This window comes from Pinus tabuliformis, chromosome 2_2, assembly GCF_031772625.1.
Source record: "Pinus tabuliformis cultivar Carrire ecotype Pingquan chromosome 2_2, CPIR1, whole genome shotgun sequence".
Lineage (NCBI taxonomy): Eukaryota > Viridiplantae > Streptophyta > Pinopsida > Pinales > Pinaceae > Pinus > Pinus tabuliformis.
In genome coordinates, this window is record NC_142300.1 from 1,204,668,594 (window position 1) to 1,204,687,988 (window position 19,395).

A 19,395-nucleotide genomic window follows, 5' to 3' on the forward strand; every position below is an offset into this window, starting at 1 on the left:
ATTAATTTTTCGCTATGGTTTTTAAATCGAGAAACTTCTTCATTTTTGTCAACATTGATTTTGTCAATTTATTTTTGCATATTTTGTAATACCTTTTTACTTTCTTGAGACATTACTTTTGAAATATCTGATATATCTTCTGGTGTTACTGAATTTGGTTTCAGCATAACATCTTTCAGTGTTATTTTCTTCTTTTTGTAAGAAAATGTTAAAAACTTTTTCTTCGTATTTAAGATGACAGAGCCTAGAGATTCCATCTAGGGTGATCCCAGAACAATGTCACTATTGTTAAGAAATAAGGTTTTCACAGTGAATTGTGACATAAAAGTGTAATCTCCAATACTTAGGTGTAGATTGTTTATGTCATATTGTTTGTCATATTCGCCAAAAATATTCGTTTCAACTACATTTGATTCAGGAATCACCATTTGGTTAGCACATTTAGGACTAACATCATTACCTTTTTCAGCAGGACTGATAGAGATTATGATATCTCTTCCTGCGAGTGATCCTTTGATTTTAAATAGTGTGTCAACACATATACTAAAGGTTTTAAGAAATCTTCTTTCACTAGTTTCCAGTTTGCGTTGATGTTTTTATGTAAACAATATGTCAACTTGAGCTATTTTTATTATAAAATATCCCTTATTTCTTCTATATATATTTTTCAAATATTCTCCTCTTTTAAATAGCCTTGACTCTACTAATTTCCTCTTAATTTTAATTTTTTATTTTTATATTAAAAATATTTGAATAAGAATAAGAATGATTACAATTAGAACGAGAGACTTGCTTATATATCAAGCAAGTGCCCCTTCATGAAGAGTCATGTCTCATTTAGACATGCCTCTTCAACCTAATTACTCATTAACTAATAATTATTTATGTTTATTATCATTTTACATTAATTTGCATTATTTATATATATTTTATTCGTTACAGGGATGTAATTGACAGAATTAGGAGACTCAATCTTGATTCAGTCCCATTTCAGTCAACTAAGCAACTTGAATCATCTCAGAAAGGTCCCCCAAAGTGGCTGACAAAGACACTTGAAAGTGTTCATCTTGATGAGGTTGGAAAGACGGGAACAAGAAATTCAACCAGGAAAAATGGAGGTGATATAAATGATTCTGATTCACCTGTTGATATGGATGTTTCTTATGATTGTGAACTGAATTTGTCTACAGATTTTGAACCAACTTCCTTCAAAGAAGCCGATTCTCATGATGAATGGAAAAAAGCGATGCAAAAGGAGTATGATGCCTTGATAAAGAATGGCACTTGGATGCTGATTGATCCTCCATTGAGAACCATACTGATTGGCTGCAAGTGGGTCTACAAAAACAAGTATAAAGCTGATGGTTCACTTGACGAGCACAAAGCCAGGCTTGTGGCAAAAGGTTTTGCACAAAAGGAAGGGGTCGATTATGAGGAGACTTTTGCCCCTACAGCAAAACGGGCTACCATCTGGACACTTTGCCTTAGCAACTCAGAACGGTTGGAAAGTCCATCAAATGGATGTAAAAACTGCTTTCTTGAATGAAAATATGAAATATAATGTTTTTATGTCACAACCTGAAGAATTTGTTGTGAAGGGACATGAACATAAAGTATGCAAACTTGTGAAATCCTATGTTGCAGGAAACGTGCTACAGAGGTCCGTTTCCGTACGGAAACTGGTACGAAACATGGAAACACGTTTGGTACGACCGTGAAACGCGTTTTCGGCCATACTGACATGTTTCCCGAAATGGAAACATGACCAATACGGCCAGAAACGCGTTTCATGGCTGTACGACCCACATTTCCTCATTAACTTGCGTTTTTTAATTTTAATTTTAATTTTTTAATTTATTTTACAGTATGTTAGTGACTTCTAGTTGCTTCTAGATGCATGTCTAAAATTATAAAAGTGAATTTTTGCCTTAGTGTTGATATGCAGTTCATCAAGAAGTTTGAGGCATATGCAGTTCAGGGTAATGTTAAATTCTTAAAGTAAAAGTGATATTCTCCTTTATTTTTCATTTTCATCCTTTTATTTAAATTTTTAACATTACCATGAAATGACTTAGGATGTTTGAGAGTGGTTCCGCCTTCATTGGATTTCATATGGAGAAAGTAGAATTTTAGATCTCACTCAAAATCCAACGGACTTATCTGTTTTTCAGGATTTCAGGATTGGGGGGATTGCAATGTTTCCATTGGATTTTATCATGTACTAGGATATGGAACTTGTATTTAATCAAGAGAACCAAGCCCTCTATGCAGGGGAAACTCCCAATAATCAAGATCATGTAGGGTACTAGGGTATGAAACTTGTATTTAATCAAGAGCACTAAGGTCGTTCGACTATGTAGGAGGAGACTCCCAATACAACAGTGGTCCTTCCAAAGAATGGGATGTGGATGCAGAAAATCCTGATTTGGATCTCTCTCTTGCAGCCTTATAGTCTTTATTGTACTTGCAGCCTCATATATTAATATAAATAAAGGCTGATTTTGAGATTTGGATATATAATAAAGGTTGCTTTTGGATATTCCGATATTTTTATTTTCATTATATGACCATTCATGAGTAAAGGTGATGTAAATTAAATCTTAATGTTTAAGTGTAATAAATTATAATGTATCATTTATGCTTTATGATTGCACACACACACACACATATATATATATTTCAATATATATATATATATATATATATATATATATTCGCATTTCCCTGTTTCCAAAATTTGGGGAGGCTGCATTTCGTATTGCTTCCCGTTTCGGAAACTCATACCCATTTCCCCGTTTCATGCAACCTAGGTGAAATCCTTGTATGGCCTCAAGCAAGCACCACGAGCTTGGTATGAAAAGTTAACTTAACATCTTCTGAAACTCAACTTCAAACATTATGATCTTGATGATGCAATTTTGTTTGTCAAGAAAGGTGGTAAAACAATTGTATATCTTGTGGTATATGTAGATGATCTTTTGATGACAAGGAACAATGAGAGCTACATTCCATCCATAAAGAAGGAATTGAGGAAAGGTTTTGAAATGACTGACTTGAGCTATATTCACTACTATCTTGGTATTGAAATAATTCAATATCCAAAGTATATATTCCTCTCTCAAAAAAGTACATTGGAGATCTGTTAAACAGGTTTGGCATGGCTGAGTGCAATCCTTTGACTACTCCAATGGAACAGAACTTAAAGCTCACATCCATTGAAGGAAAATAATTTGAGGATGCAACAAGGTATAGACAGCTTGTAGGAAGTCTCAACTACCTGACTACTACCAAACCGAATATTTCATTTGTTGTTGGAATCCTCTCTAGGTTTATGCAAAAGCCTTGTTAGGGACATTGGTCTGTGACAAAAAGGGTTCTAAAGTACTTGAATGGAACCCAAGACTTTGGACTCAAGTATACACAGGTGGGCGACTTCAACTTTATTGGATACTTCGATTCAAACTTCGATTGAGACAAATAAACTGGGGTATCTACTTTAGGTTATGCTGCAAGTTTTGGATCACGAGTTGTCTCCTGGAGATCACACAGACAATCAGTTCCAATAGATTCCACAACAGAGGCGGAATATGTGGCAACTGCTAAGGCAACAAAAGAAATTGTGTGGCTCAGGAAAATTCTAGAAGATTTGCAGGTAAAACAAGTACATTCAACTCCACTCATGATTGACAACACCTCTACAATAAAGTTGGCCAAGAACCCAAAGTTCCATGATCGAACAAAGCACATCAATACAAAATACCATCTGATTCGACATCATGTTGAGGCCAAAACAATCCATCTACGCCATTGTTCCACTAATGAGCAAATTGCAGACATCTTCACCAAAGTGCTTGGAAGAGAAAAGTTCAAAAGATTCAGAATGATGCTTGGACTCATCAACATCCCTTCAAATTAAGGGGGGGATGTTGACACCTAATCATTGGGATTGGGTGAACATTTGCAAATATTGTAAATAGTAAATAATGGATAATAAGAAAATGAAGAGACACGAGAGGTGAAGCCCAAGAGTCTCAACCTTCTTGTATATAACCACGAGCAGCCTTAATGAAGAAACACAATTCATTTTGAGGAGTTACCTTTTGGCCTGACAATGTTTTAGGTTAAAGTCCCCATTGAGGACTTCTAGGATTTATTCTGAGTTATTAGAGTCATTGTCCATTAAAATAGACCCTTCTTGGGCTTTTGAATCATGGAAAAAGAATTAATATTTAGTCAAATATGCTATTTGTCCCCTTCACAACTATTCGGCCTCAAGGAGGACAATTCGAACTCACTGGAAGGCTATATATACAAGGCAGTTCGAATTCATTTGGAGTATTCACACTCTCTTTCATAAGTTCGATATCTAGAAGAAATAAGCTAGGAAGTGCGAGTTGGAAAAGAGCTGGAAAAGGGCTAGAAAAGGGTGAGAAGTTTGGAGGGAAGAAAGAAGACATCAAAATTGGAGTTTTGGGCCATCTATCTTTCACTCAAATGGGGTATCTAGGGAGATTGGAGTTTTTATTTGTCTAGTCGACACTGTTGCTGCTACTGCTAGTTGTTGGGTCGACGTTGCTATTGCAATTTGTTGCAAGGTCGAAGTTGTTATTGAAGGGTTATCATCTGCAAGAAGGATTGAGGGCTGACTTGGTGTGGAGGAAGTCTTTGTCTAGGTCAAGAGTCTTGGATTATCTCGTGAAACTATTGAAGGAAGAATTGTTGATTGGGTTTTCCCCTAGATAGGGGTTTTGCCTTGGCTGTCCGCCTACATTTGGTGTCTTTGTGTTATTTCTTTGGTAATTGCTTGATGAACTAAGAGTAAAAGAAGAACATAAAGATAAAAGAATCACAAGTAATTTGTCTATATATGAAAATCTTTCCGCCTTTCTGATTTTATAACAATCCAACCAAGGTGTTCCAACTATAATTCAAATTGCTTCCTTGGCGCCTACATTTCGATATTGTTATAATTAAGCTCAAGAACTTGGCAATTGTGTATAAACACATTTATAGCTAATAAAAGTGCGTAATAAGGGTGTACAAGAGTTTTCTATTCATGCCTTGAGAGTTGTAGCTTTTGGGCATTTACTTGACATTGGTCTACACTTGGGTGTATGGATGAGCATATGTGCAAGAAGTGTTTCCCAGTGCAGGAACCACCTCTAATAGAAATTTTCTACAAAAGGAAGCAAATCTATTCCTAAATCCCTGGATTTTTATGTTAGTATGAGCTAGTCCAAATTTCTAAGATTTTATCCTCATCTTTCTATATTTGTACTTGTGAAGTAAAAACATAATTTATAGTTTTTGGAATGTGTTGTCTGTATGAACAATTGTTTGAGTACTATGGACATTTTAGGTTGCTCACATCTATTCTATTGTCATTCGCTGCATTATGAGTTTTTAGTTGTCCCAACTCCAAAATAGCAGTGAAGTTTGAAGCCATTTTTCAAGCCAAAAAAGCTCTCAAAGCTAAATCGGACCCTTTCCAATCGATAGTGCCTGGAATAAGCTTTCCAACGGTTGGTGGAAGTCCAAAAATGGACTCCTGGATCAGAAGTTAGCGCAGATTGAACATACCCTTTGAAAGCCATAAAACAAAGAGGAAAAGACCAAGGGGAGACTCATCACAATCGACATTTTCTAAAAGTGGCAGCAGGGGAGTGCAGCGAGGGTAGCGATCAATGATCACCGATATCGCAAATCGCAATCAGAGGTTCCAGCACATCATAAATTGACGATCGCAAGCAGAGGTTCCAACACATTGTAAATCGACGATCGCAATCAGAGCTGTATCGCAGATCGGCAATCAACGTTTTCAAAGGCTGCAAACAGATATAGTGTCGTAAAACGCCGAATGCTGATAACGTTAAAAATGTGGGGGAAGGGCCGATTGCGATTAACAAAGGAATTTACTGAAAAACCGAAGGCACGCAGGCTCTCTCTCTCTTCCAATAGGGCCACGTTGCAGCACAGGATTGGTCCTGAGAAAGACACATAGTAGCTGACGTCAGCATGACATGGCTATTGGAAACACTGAGAGGGTGGTGAATCAATATTTCTTTTCAATTGCTACTTTTACCAGTTAGATCACTTATATTTAGAACAGAGAAATGAACAATAGAAGTAAACGCTTTTATTAATGTAATCTTTATAATGAATCAAGTACAATATGGGTAGGGCTCCAACCCTTGATGAAGACACCCAGGCTCCAACCTGGGATATGCCAAGCACCTACTTGGACTTTAGTGAGGCTCCGACCTCTAGGGCTTTGACCCTATCTTTTCCAAGGCACTAACCTTGAGTTTAGGAGCACCAAATCCATGGACACCAATCCTATGGCTTTGCTTTGTCAAGATATGTTAGGTTGTTCTTCATGGCTCCCAAGGTCTTCTTCAACAGGCCCTGTCAATCTTCAGCGATTCCTTCACTTAATCGTCATGTCATATCTATCATCAATGACAACCTTGTCTCATAGAAGGTGTCACCATTGCTCTTCATTATACTGAAGCAAATATCTCCAAGGTCACCTCATGATGGCTTCAATAATGCATCATGGTCTCCAGTCAGCTAAAGCTTCTCAACAAAGATGTCTTCAATAGGTTTTCCCAAGAACTTTCCAAGGGTATCTTCAATAACTGTTCTAGAGAGTACAAAGTTCCAACGCTGCTTTTAGACCTGCACAACAATTCTTGAAAGCTCCAAGTGTGGTTTATAAGAATGTCTTCAAGGCTTCAAAAGTATGCAGCAACTTCTTTCAAAAAATCACCATTAATCTTCAAGTATAGGTCTCAACCTGTCTACAAAGAAGGGATACTTCAAATTAACATGCCACCATAAGCCTTCAAGGAATGGAGGCTCCCACAAGTCCTTCCTCCACAGGTCAAGCTTACTATGTGACTGTTTCACTTATTCCAAGCCTTCCACAAATTCGAACCTTCTTGAGCCTCCCCAAGTCAAGCTTCACAATTTGCTCAGATCTGTGTCTTCACAAGAGACTGCCACCACAGGTTCGAGAGTGTAGCTTGTCTTCACAATTCTGGCTGTCTTGCAAATCTCCAGAGGGTGTCTGTCTGAGGTATTGTTACTATAGATTGAGGTACTACAATGGTAACAGTCCAAGACTGTTCTCAAGACTTCAAGAACCACACACGAATTTCCCAAGTTCCCTTTTTGATGCTTCTTGAGATCCGAGGCTTCCAAGTTTGCAATCCGAGCCTGAGGTCTTTTTGAGTGAGACTGTCTGAGCTTGTGTTAATATATTGTGCTACAAGTCTTGGGTGATGACAAGTCTGAAGTCTGTCTAATTTGTCACAGGTTCGAGGTGTTTAACACAGAACCTGGTCCAAAAACCGAGTAGTAATGGACCTCTTCCACAGGTTTTGTGTTGTAGTCTGAGCTCCACGAAACTGTCCACACAACCGAGCTTCAATACGAGGTTGTTCTTCAAGTACCGAGCCATAAACTGTGACTGTTCACTAGTCTTTAATATGGTCTGAAGTAAGGTAGCTTAAATTTAAAGGATAACGTGACAGGTCGGTCCTTAAGCTTTTGAGATTTTGTAGTGGTAGTTCTGAGGTCTGGAATGATAACCCAAACAAAAATTCCATAAATGCTTCCTTCTCGGACTTGAGCTTTTCCTTGGTGCTGTTCCTCGCTGTTCTGTCAATTGACTGTAATCTTCTCCGAAATTTCTTTTTCACCGAACTGTTACTTTCTTTATTTTCCAGTGCGTATCACAATCAAATGATCTCGGCTCTGCGTTTTAGTTTTTTTTTTTTTTTTTTGTTCTGTATCTTTGTTTTAAGTTCACAAGCTGTAGATTTCTCCTTCTTAATTGTTGACCGAGAACTGTATGATCCGTCGTTTTTTATTATTCTCTGAAAATCATTTTGATACATTTAGCCGAAGTTTGATGGCTTATTTATAGCTAATCATGTGCATATGAGTGGACATGTTTGGAGGGCAAACCGACTAGAAAAGCCGACAATTATTTTGGTGAAGTCGATGTTCAACGTAATGTAACATCCAACGTGTAATATATTTCAAGGTCTTTACGCCTAGCATCAAGAGACTTATTTATTTATTAAATATTAACATTTGGTATTTAATTCAAATGTATGTAATATAATATTATAATTATTTAATTTATTTTGACTATATATTAATGTATATTTATATAGTTGTTATATGCATATGTATTTAGAGCTAAGGGTTGGCAATGTATTTAGGTTTAGGGTTTCATGATCATATAGCCAGGGTTAAGGGTAAAGGTTATGGTTAGAGCCAAGGTTAAATTTTGCTTTAAGATTTTCAAGTATTATAAGATAAGGTTATTTAGCAAGGCTAGGGTGTCGCATAGGATTATACATCAATTTTCAAGGATTATAAGATAAGGTCATTTAGCAAGGCTAGGGTGTCACATAGGATTATACACCAATCTTCATGTTTAGGGCATCATTAGGGTTTATCCATCTTCAACAATGCCATATTGACATCAATTACAACCTAGATTAACAATCTCCCCCGTGGTCATTGATGGCAATATTCTTGCCCTTTCAAATATTCTTTCCCCCTTTGACATCAATGGCAAACGAGTTGTCCAAGAACTCCCCCTGTTGAGCTGCTTCTTTTCTTCATGAATAGTAGTTCTTCATAGGTACATTACTCCCCCTGTCATGGTGCTCTTCTTTTTGGCAATGTGGTCCATGATATGTTTGTATTTCTTCATGTGGTGAACCAGCTTCTCATGCATGCACAACCTCCTCTGGCTTAGGAAAGATTACCTGCCTAGTTGATCAAGTGGAAGACATCTTAATAACAATTCATCGGATAGATAAGAGATCATGTTCTTCAATGGAGCTACTCCCCAGAGATGATCTATTAACGGATGAGTGTTCAAGTGTGACTCATCAAGGTTCTCATAGGATCCATCCATGACTAGCTTCTACAAGAATGCTTAATCATCATAAGCTCCTCCTAGCTGTATGCATGGTCTTCTTTTTGATAGAGCCTCCCCATTAAATACTTAGATTATCAAGGATCAGGTCAACAACACGTGTTGTTGGCTGGATATTTCAAGCGATTTTTGGATTGTATTTGCTTCCTTTTCCATACTTGTGTAACTTTCATTTCTGGCATGGTTCTAGCTTGAGTAGGTGCCCAAGTCGAGTTACAAATACGTGTCGTATGTCCAATGTTATGACACTTGAAGCACTCTATATTGTTCATGTATAAAAATTCATGACTTCTTGCAAAATTGCTTCTCGGAGATTGGCTGGGACCAGTATAATTATCTTTGTGATATGCCCTACAATCTTTTGCCATGTGCCCAAAGTTTGTACAAGAATAGCAATAACCAAGAAATATACTTTGGTACCTGGGAGAAGAAGGATGTCTTGATGTACTTCTGAAGTCTTTTTGCCATGGGATCCTTTGATGGTAACCATTGCTTCCTGCATCCTTGACACCATCTGCATTTCTTCTTGGAGGAGGGTTTCTTCCATAGTTGTGTTGACTCTTCTCCTTGCCTTTGCTGGAACTGGGAGCATCAAAACTTCTTCTAGGCTTTCTCACATCTTTGTTGTTTGAAGCATTAGGATTTGCATCATTCTTGCTTGAGGATTCACCTGCATAGCCAAGACCCGATTTATCGAGGGGAGACCTTTGATGGCTTAGGATGTCATCTAGGGTTTGAGAACTTTTCAAGTTCTTATTCAACAAGTCAACTTCCTCTTTAAGAAAGACAATTTCTTCCTTCATTTTCTTACATTCTTCATCCTTCTTTGAGAATATGATCTCCATTTTTTCCTTCATCTTGGTTGCTTCACATGATTGGGCCTTAAGTGAGATGATTTATGCTCTTAACTTGATGATGTCATCATCCTTTTCTTCTAGTTGGCATATCACGGTGTTTCTCTCCTTTTCTGCTTCATCAACTTGTCCTTCTATGAGCTTCCATCACCTTCTCAGCTCCTTGTGCTTATTTCCTTACTTCTTCTAGTTGAGATCTAAGGTAGGAGACCTCTTCCTTGTATTGACCAATCTTTGCTTCAAGTTTGTTCAAGCTCTTGTGCCTTTGTTCGAGGTGGCTTGACAAGGTATCTTCATGTTTCTTTGCCTTATCCAATTGATTTGTCATGGATATGACTTCTTCACGATGCTTTCTCTTGTTTGGATGAATTTCTTCCTTAATCTTGGCAAGCTCTTTGTCTCTTTCTTGTACTTGAAGCTTGACAAGGTCAAATTCCTTCCTTGTCTTGTCCTGGTCACCAACTTGCACTTTCATCCTATGTTCCTCATTTTCCTTTTTCAAATTGTTAATCTCTTCCATGGCAGCCATAAGTTTAGTGTGGAGATCTTCTTCAAAATCTTTTTCATTCTCTTCATCTTCTAGGTCTTCTTTAGCCTTGATGTTATCAGTGTTATCTTCAGCTCCCTTGATGGGCTCTGAATTTCCTTCTTGTTTTCCATCATTTTCTTGACTAGAGATCATTGTCAACGCTCTTTTTGAGTGAAGATCATGAAGTTTATCCCATATGCCTTTTCCTGATGAACATTTTTCAAAATTGGCCTTCATAGAATCAGGTTGCCCATTCAAGATTGCTTTCATTGCTCTTGTGTTATGTTCCTTGGATTCTCCGTCCATCATGCTATCAACAATCACCGATTTCCAGACTTCAATGTCTTGAGTCTGTTATCGCCATGGTGGGTAACTGCTCCCACTTCGTGAAAGAGAAGGAACCATACTGTTAAATGCTGAAAGTGATAAGGAACCAACAAAGAAGAGTGGCATGGAGATATTTTCAGGACCATCATTTCAGTTTCGCTGGTTAATTCTGTTTTTGTTGTTTTCAATCGTTGTTGCTGTTATATTATTTTATTCTCAAGAAAAGTATCTTATAGTTGTAGTAATTAGAGACTTCATGCTGAGATAGCTAGTCATATAGACAACTATAAACTCCAGCTAGAAGTTTTTTTTGTAACTAATTTCCTTGCTGTCCCTTTCCTTATAAAAGGGAGGAAGAAACACTTAGAAAATGTTCTGAATTCTGTGGAAAAACTGATGTAATTTCTAAAACTATGTTAATTCCAGATTTGCATCTTTCAGATTATAAATGAAATAGTGGCAATTCCAACCTTCGAGTATTACAGTATGTTATTTTTCTGTTAAACTTCCATTATGTTCACATTTCCTCTCTGATTTCATGCAATGCTAGCTGTCAGAAATATCTCATATGTTCTTACAGATTCATTTGTGTTGACTAGTTAATGCACATGCCTGTATGTAATTATGAGATTATATCTTTAAATTTGCGCTCCATGAATCATAACATCCAATTCTCTTACATCCATATGTCTATCTTTAACTCAGATAAGTATAGAAATCTTGAGGTTTCAAGCTCTATGTGATGAGTTAGTCTTCTCCCTCTCTTCTTTCATTACTTTGCAAAAGCTGATTAAACTGTAAGTCCTCGAATTACTCGACCTCCACTAGTTTTTACCTATATTCCTGTGAGTTGTATATGTGAAAGGATACCAGAAATACATGGCTTATATCCTTGGATGAAGGAACCAATCCATGCTGTTATTTGTATATTTGTAATTACTATGTGTATAAGATGTATATGATGTCTCTAGTTTCTTGAAGATCTTATAAGACATAAAGATAGATGTTGCTAGGCCTGGTCTTGTAAGCAATCCAAGGTTGTCTCTGGAAGCGACAACATCTTTTGGTATCGTTGCCAGGGAATGTATTGAAGGATTTTTCCCCTGGGATACGACAAGTGAAACTCTCTTTGTGTAGGTGAGCAAAGACGTTTTGATTGTATCCTTATCACCTTGGCGACTCCAAAAATCTTATTATCATTTATCATCTTGGCTTTTAGAAAGACTCACACTTGCTTAGATACCTCTCAGCAGAAAAACCCTTCTGTATCTGATCCAGAGAAATTAATTTCCAAGAGACTCTAGAAGGAGAAAACTCCTACTACCTATACTACTGTCTCATCATCCTTTGAAGCCTCCTCATCCAACTCCCAACACATTGTCAGTCACGACTCAGATCTAACTCCTAAGGTCCTTACATACCCTGCAGAAGATAATCTAGAGCATCGTGCCCCCAAAGCAGAGATCAAAGAGGAAGAAATCTCAGTAACGACTCTTGTAGTTTCATTTCCTCCTCCTCCTGAGATTGGAAAAGGTAAAGAGATCCTCAATAACAACAATATTCACACTGCTCTCAGTCTAGCTACTCCAACCACTGTGGTTTTGACCCAAGTTCCTCCTGTAAATCTTAATCCTCCTCCATTAATCCAGATGGTTGTTCCGGGTTCTTACTGAATAAATATGCCCCTCTTGATTTCCCTCAACTCCTAAGTGCTATGCCCCAGGATTACCTAAAGCTTTTGCCTAGGTTCAATGGGGAAGATGAAAATACTGCGCAGAGACACATTGAAATATTTTGTGCCTTTGCTAAAAATCTAAATGTAGAACAATTGGATGTGGTCTTGAGACTCTTTGTGCAATCCCTTGATGGAGAAGCCAAAAAATGGTTCAAAGCCCTACCCAATGCATCTATCACCACCTGGGAAGAACTCGAAAACTCTTTCACATAAAAGTGGGGTGAATAGAGAGATCATGAATATGTCTTCACCGAGTTCAATGCTATAAGGAAGAAGCCTGAAGAGGATATATCATAATTCATAAAAAGATTCAATAAGTAGTATAATAACTTGCCCATTGAGATAAAGCCTCCTCAAGCTGCTGCTCGTGTAGTATTTGTGGGAGCCCTTGAGTTCGAATTTGACTCTACCCTGAGGGAGAGGAAGTCTCGTACTCTAGATCAACTCCAAGTTGATGCTCTTGAGGTTGAAGCAAATTTCACCTTGGTAGGGAAGTCAATAGGAAAGAATGAACCTCATGAGAAGATATGGGGGAAAGAAGAAGCATCCTCCTCTGGTCAAGTTAAAGAATTACTAGATCTAAAGTGGGAAGAGATGGATAGGCTTATTAAGAGTTTATTGCACAAGTTGGTGAAGCTTGAGCTTGAACACAAGAGTCTCCCTAAATAGGATGCTCAAGGTAACCACTGAGGTTATAACCCACAGTATAGAAGGCCACCATTATAGATACTTCAAAGGGAGAGAAAAGATAGACTTGATTAGATCCCTCCTCCTCTGTATTTAGAAGATGGTCCTGGTGAACAACCACCGGATACACATGAGATGCAGGGAAACTTGTATTCCTCTTTCTTTGAAGAGAAATAGGAAACCATGGCTCACCATGAGATGTGCCAGGATCGAGAAGTGGCAGTTGAGGAGGCACCAGTTTTGATAAGAACTACCAATGATAAAGAAAGAGAGGTGGAGCTGAGAGGCGTAGAAAAGGGGCAATCTGCATTCAATTTTCAGAAGGAGCTCGAAAAGGTAAAGATTCTTGTTCCTCTAATTGAACTGCTAACACAACCCACTTATAAAGCCCAAATCTCTCAGTTCATGCTTCCATCCACTCCAGTATAGACCCATGATTGTTTAAACCTTCAAGAAGAAAGACCAATGGTTGTTTTTGGGCCTCATGTTGAAGAACTTGATTCTTCCATTGCACCCTTCTATGTGACCCTGGTAATCCATGACCTCTTATTGCATAACTATATGTTGGACTCTGGAGCCTTGCATAACCTCATGCCCTTGGCCATGGTAGAACAACTTGGTTTGTAGATCACTAGACCCTACAAGGACCTATACTCCTTTGACTCCAAGAGGGTCAAATGTGTGGGAATGATAAAAGATCTGGTGGTAAACCTGGCTCAGATCCCTGTAAACAGCGTAGTGATGGACATAGTAGTGGCAGATGTTCCCCCTCGATTCGGCATGCTCCTATCTAGGTCTTGGGGTGCCAAGGTGGGGGGCTCTATAAAATTAGATCTAACTTATGCCACTGTTCCCATTTTTGGAGGTGAAGAAAGGAGGTTGTACAGAGAGTCCAAATATGTGAAAACTGTGACCCCAGCTGAAGGTTCTGAAAATTTTCTAGTGTATGGAAAAAAAACGACCTCTCCTGCCTGTTCCTAGAAGAAGATGAAACCATCTTAGAAGAAACACAAGTACTTCTAACGATGCAGTTAGACCACCAACGCACAGAGGAAAACCAAGTGTGTAAATTATACTTGGACAGAGCAAATTCCAAAGAGGGAAATGGAGCAGGAGTATTGTTGGTACATCTCGAGGGCAGCGTGATACCCCTCTCGTCCAAGCCGGAGTTTGAGGCAGCGAACAACGTGGCAGAGCATGACACATTGCTCCTTGGGCTACAAACAACAAGGAATGTGAATGTCAAATGCTTAGTTGTGCGTGGAGATTCCGAGCTGATTATAAAGAAGATCAGATGATTTATAGAAGTAGGTAAGGAGTTCAGTAACTCAATTAGAAGATTCATGGAGGAGATTAAAGGAGTTGAGCATCAATTACCAAGTTGGGAACACATTAAAATTTTTGTCCAAAGATTTTATGAGGTACATGCTGGTTTTAATTGCTGAATTTCTAGAGAACAATGGAATAAGGTCCGACACCCTGATGTTGAGATGGTGTCATTGGAAGGTTGGTTTTCAGAATCAGTGGAATTTTGAGTTGCCACTCCCTTTTTTCTTTTTCCTTGATGATTAACCACCCCTGAGTCTGTTATTACCATGATGGGTAACCAACAAAGAAGTGTGGCGTGGAGATATTTTCAGGACTGTCATTTCAATTTCGCTGATTAATTCTGTTTTTGTTGTTTTCAATTGCTGTTGCTATTATTCTGTTTTATTCTCAAGAAAAATATCTTACGGTTGTAATAATTAGAGGCTTCACGCTGAGACAGCTAGTCATACAAACAGCTGTAAACTCCAGCCAAAAGATATTTTTGTAATTGATTTCCTTGCTCCCCCTTTCCTTATAAAAGGGAGGAAGAAACACTTAGAAAAGGTTCTGAATTCTGTGGAAAAACTGATGTAATTTCTGAAATTGTGTTAATTCCAGATCTGCATCTTTCAGATTATAAATGAAATAGTGGCGATTCCAACCTTAGAGTATTACAATATGTTATTTATCTATTAAACTTCCATTATGTTCACATTTCCTCTCTGATTTCATGCAATGGTAGCTACCAGAAATATCTCATATGTTCTTACGGATTCATTTGCGTTGACTAGTTAATGCACATGCCTGTATGTAATTTTGAGATTATATCTTTAAATTTGCGCTCCATGAATCATAGCATCAAATTCTCTTACATCCATATGTTTATCTTTAACTCGGATAAGTATAGAATTCTTGAGGTTTCAAGCTCTATGTGATGAGTTAGTTTTCTCCCTCTCTTTGTTCATTACTCTGCAAACGCTGATTAAACTGCAAGTCTTCAAATTACTTGGCTTCCACTAGTTTTTACCTATATTCTTGTGAGTTGTATATGTGAAAGGATACCAGAAATACATGGCTTATATCCTTGGATGAAGGAACCAATCCAGCTGTTATTAGTATATTTGTAATTACTATGTGCATAAGATGTATATGATGTCTTCAGTTTCTTGAAAATCATATAAGACACATAAAGATAGATGTTATTAGGGATTGGTCTTGTAAGCAATCCAAGGCTGTCTCTGGAAGTGACAACACATTCCATATAATGAAAATTTCTATATTTACTTAACTTTTGTCTCCTTGCTACACTTTCGGAGTTTGTTTTAACTTGAAGAGTTTTGTGTTTCCTTCCAGGGGGTTGGTTTGAAATTTCATTTGCCTGAAGATTTTTTTGCTCCAGAAGCTTGAGATTGTCTTTCACTCTTTGTTTGATATTGCACTACTTGGACCTGGAGATACGATCGTGACCATTTGAGTTAACATCTTGATATTGTTGATCTCTGTTCCACTAGAATTGAGAATCACTAGCATGTCACCATCGTGAAGAATACTGTCAGCTTTTCATCTCTGTTACTAAATACAGAGATGCAATTTTGTCTGCAAGAAGGTTGAGCAGTTTTTCCTTCTGCTATTATTAGAAGGAAATCTTTTTCTCCTAATCGAAAAAACATGGGCATGGAAGGTTGTAATCGGAACCATTTAAATGTTTGTTTTGGGCTGTATCAGGTTCATGTTGTACAGCTGCACTACTTAATATCTAATGGACTCATGGAGTCACTTTTGGGTTCTGATGTTTAATGAAAATTTATGTTTTTAAGATGATAGTGACAATATTTTAATGTGAAAAGGTGAGTGTATTTCTTTATCATATAGAGTATATCACATTAAAATGTTCAGATACCATTTCATTGCTGTTCAAATTTTGTTCCTGCCCTCTTAAGTTGATAATGATTTTTGGGTTGCAATCGCAACATTTATAACATGTTAATTAAATGTATTGATTATATTATCTTTTATTATACTTGCTTATGGTAGAGTATATTGTAATTACTTTGACAAACTAGTGTTTGACTTTTAAATAGTTTGCAAATGTTTAATTTTGTTTTTTTAATATTCACTTAATTTTTTGAAAATTAAACATTAATTTAAATTTTTTTAAATATAAGTTTCTTATATTTTTTTAAGAGAAGTGTTAGAAATAAAGATTATTTAAAAAAATAAAAATAAAAATTCTACTATAACAAGTGTCCCAACAACTAATTAACTAATTACCTGATTACTTAACGTTGACTTTTTGTTACTTTTTGGCTGCGGGAAAGGTTAAAACATCCATACAGTTTTTATAGACTGAAGGATGTAAGCTGATAGAAACACTTACAACAATTACCTGATTACTTAACGTTGACTTTTTATTAATTTTTTCGCTGCGGGGAAAAACATCTATATATTTTTTATAAACTGAAGGATGTACGCTGATTGAAACACTTTTTGATTAATAGAAAAGTGCTATTTTTTCTTTCTATGAATGCCCTACACATTGCCCATTTTTCTTCCATAAATTTTTCCCATCAATCATTTCATGCCGCAATCATTACAATTTTAAAATTGTTGGTTGATTCTTCACTCTCAAATCTTTATGCATCCTCTGTGAAATTTTCCCCATCAATTTTCCCCATCAATCATTTCATGCCTCAATCATTACAATTTTAAAATTGTTGGTTGATTCTTCTTTTTTCAGAGGGTGGTTGATTCTTGGTTGATTCTTCACTCTCAAATCTTTATGCATCGTCTGTGAAATTTTTCCCATCAATCATTTCATGCCGCAATCATTACAATTTTAACATTGTTGGTTGATTCTTCACTCTCAAATCTTTATGCATCGTCTGTGAAATTTTTTCCATCAATCATTTCATGCCGCAATCATTACAATTTTAAAATTGTTGGTTGATTCTTCACTCTTAAATCTTTATGCATCGTCTGTGGGCAACTCCTATTTCCACCTCTATAGCAAAGTTAATGCTATTTGACATGCAAGGGGAATAGGAGTTGCCTTGCATTTATATTTCCCTCAAAGTTGACTTTGGCATGTTAATGCAAGGCAACTCCTATTCCCCTTGCATGTCAGACAGCATTAACTTTGCTATAGAGGTGGAAATAGGAGTTGCCATCGTCTGTGGGCCTACTGTGGCTGTCCTGCATGTATGGTCGTTCTCGGTACGTGAGTTCAACATCCGTTCATTAAATGCCTATGGGGCATGCCTCTCAGCTAACTTGGTTTCTAATTTAAATGTGGAACTGTAAAGCATTCACTGATGGAACAATAAATCTCAATTACTTTATGATTTATGATTTCCTTTAATGTAGAGTGTCGATGGCATTGCCTAAAAAGGTAATTATATCCAATGTTTTGAAACTCCGGCTTCGGTTTGGAAACGGCCAAGGATTGACCCTTTGACTCCGACTCGAACTCGGTATCGACTCGGCTGGTTTGATTTCAATGATTTAGTCGTCGTAAAAAATACATTATATATATATATATATATATATATATATATTTAATAAAAAACCATAATTTTAAAGATTTCAATTCATGTTTCCAAACACAAAGCTTTAGAATATAGAGAGAAGGCAAGATATGATCAAAGTAGGCTCATGAATATATTCATTATATTAAAATGGCACCCAGTGCACTGTCCAATACATACATGAATGATGATATAGAGATCAAAACAAAAGCACATAACCAAGGAGGCTAAAAATTGCTTTTACAACAAAAGTAAACTGTGAACCATCATTAGTCACCAGTACTATTGGTTACTGCTAGAGGGGCCAACATCATCTGGCTTAGAGTCTGAATCAAAGTCATACAGGGAAACCCATGGCTCCTCCTCACCATCATATCCAACTGCAACTATAGAAGTGGTAGCACTAGCAGGCTGCGTAGTAGCTGCATGTTGAGATAGACGAGATATGTGCTTCCGTCGTGTCTGAGTAGAGGAAGCGCCTGCAACTAGAGGACTTGGGGTTGGTAGTAGGTACAAGTGGATTTGCATTCAACTTAACATTTTGTTCAAGTAATACCTCAATGTGTAAATCCAAATCAAAATCCTCATCAGAATTAAACTCTACTTGATGACTCTCCACTATCCAATCTGATGTTGGATCAATATATTCCAACACAATGGGATCTGAATCAGGTCTTGTTCAACAATTGGTTGCGTCTAAGCCGAATGTTGTATTGGACATAGATTAGATCATTTAACCATTTTTTATCCAAACAATTTCTCTTCTTTGTGTGAATACTCTTAGAGACAAACTAATTGCACTCACACTCAGTAGCACTGCAAGTTTGACTCAAAATACAAATTGCAAACTTCTGCAATTGAGGACAATGGCTACCAAAAACCTCCCATCATTGCACTGCAAAAAACATAGTAATGTAATGAGTTAGCTCAACAAATTGTATCCAACTTTCAAATTATAAGCAATTTAACAAAATAAAAATTTGAAAATTGAAATTTTTGTTTATGTGGCTCATCTGCTTCCCTTGCAATCTTTGCTAGGTTCTTGCCAAAGGTACCTGTGGCTTTGTTGAAACATGTGACCTTTTGGTGCATCTCCAGTTGAACACTCTCTACAGGGATCATGCGATCCATGCAATGAATCATCCATCTCTAACCTCCCCACCCAAAGCTCCTGCATTTAGAGCTTTATAATGATACCTTCGGTTAAAAAAAATACCCAACTGCATGTATAGGGCGAAAAAGTTGATTGTTCCATTTTTCATCAATGATTACCCAAATGGGCCCATACTTAGCCACTCTATCCTTGTATGTTGTCTTTATTTTCTCCTTTGCTTGATCCATAGCCCTCATAAATGAAGCCCGTAGCCAATTTTTCCCCATCCACCAACCGCAACACTTTAGTAAGTGGCTCAACAACCTTCACAATCTCTGTTGCCTTTTTCCAAAATATTTCTTCATTAACTTTCTTTTTC

At 37.2% G+C, this 19,395-nt stretch overlaps 1 long non-coding RNA gene across 1 annotated transcript in view; it reads left to right on the forward strand.

The window, feature by feature from the left end:
* The window catches only part of LOC149197818 (uncharacterized), a 128,065-nt gene extending 111,845 nt beyond the window's left edge, over positions 1-16,220 (forward strand). Inside the window, exon 2 of the long non-coding RNA XR_016254234.1 lies at positions 15,753-16,220. This is a non-coding gene — a long non-coding RNA (uncharacterized LOC149197818). The remainder of the gene's footprint in view (positions 1-15,752) is intronic.
* Positions 16,221-19,395: the final 3,175 nt, after the last annotated feature.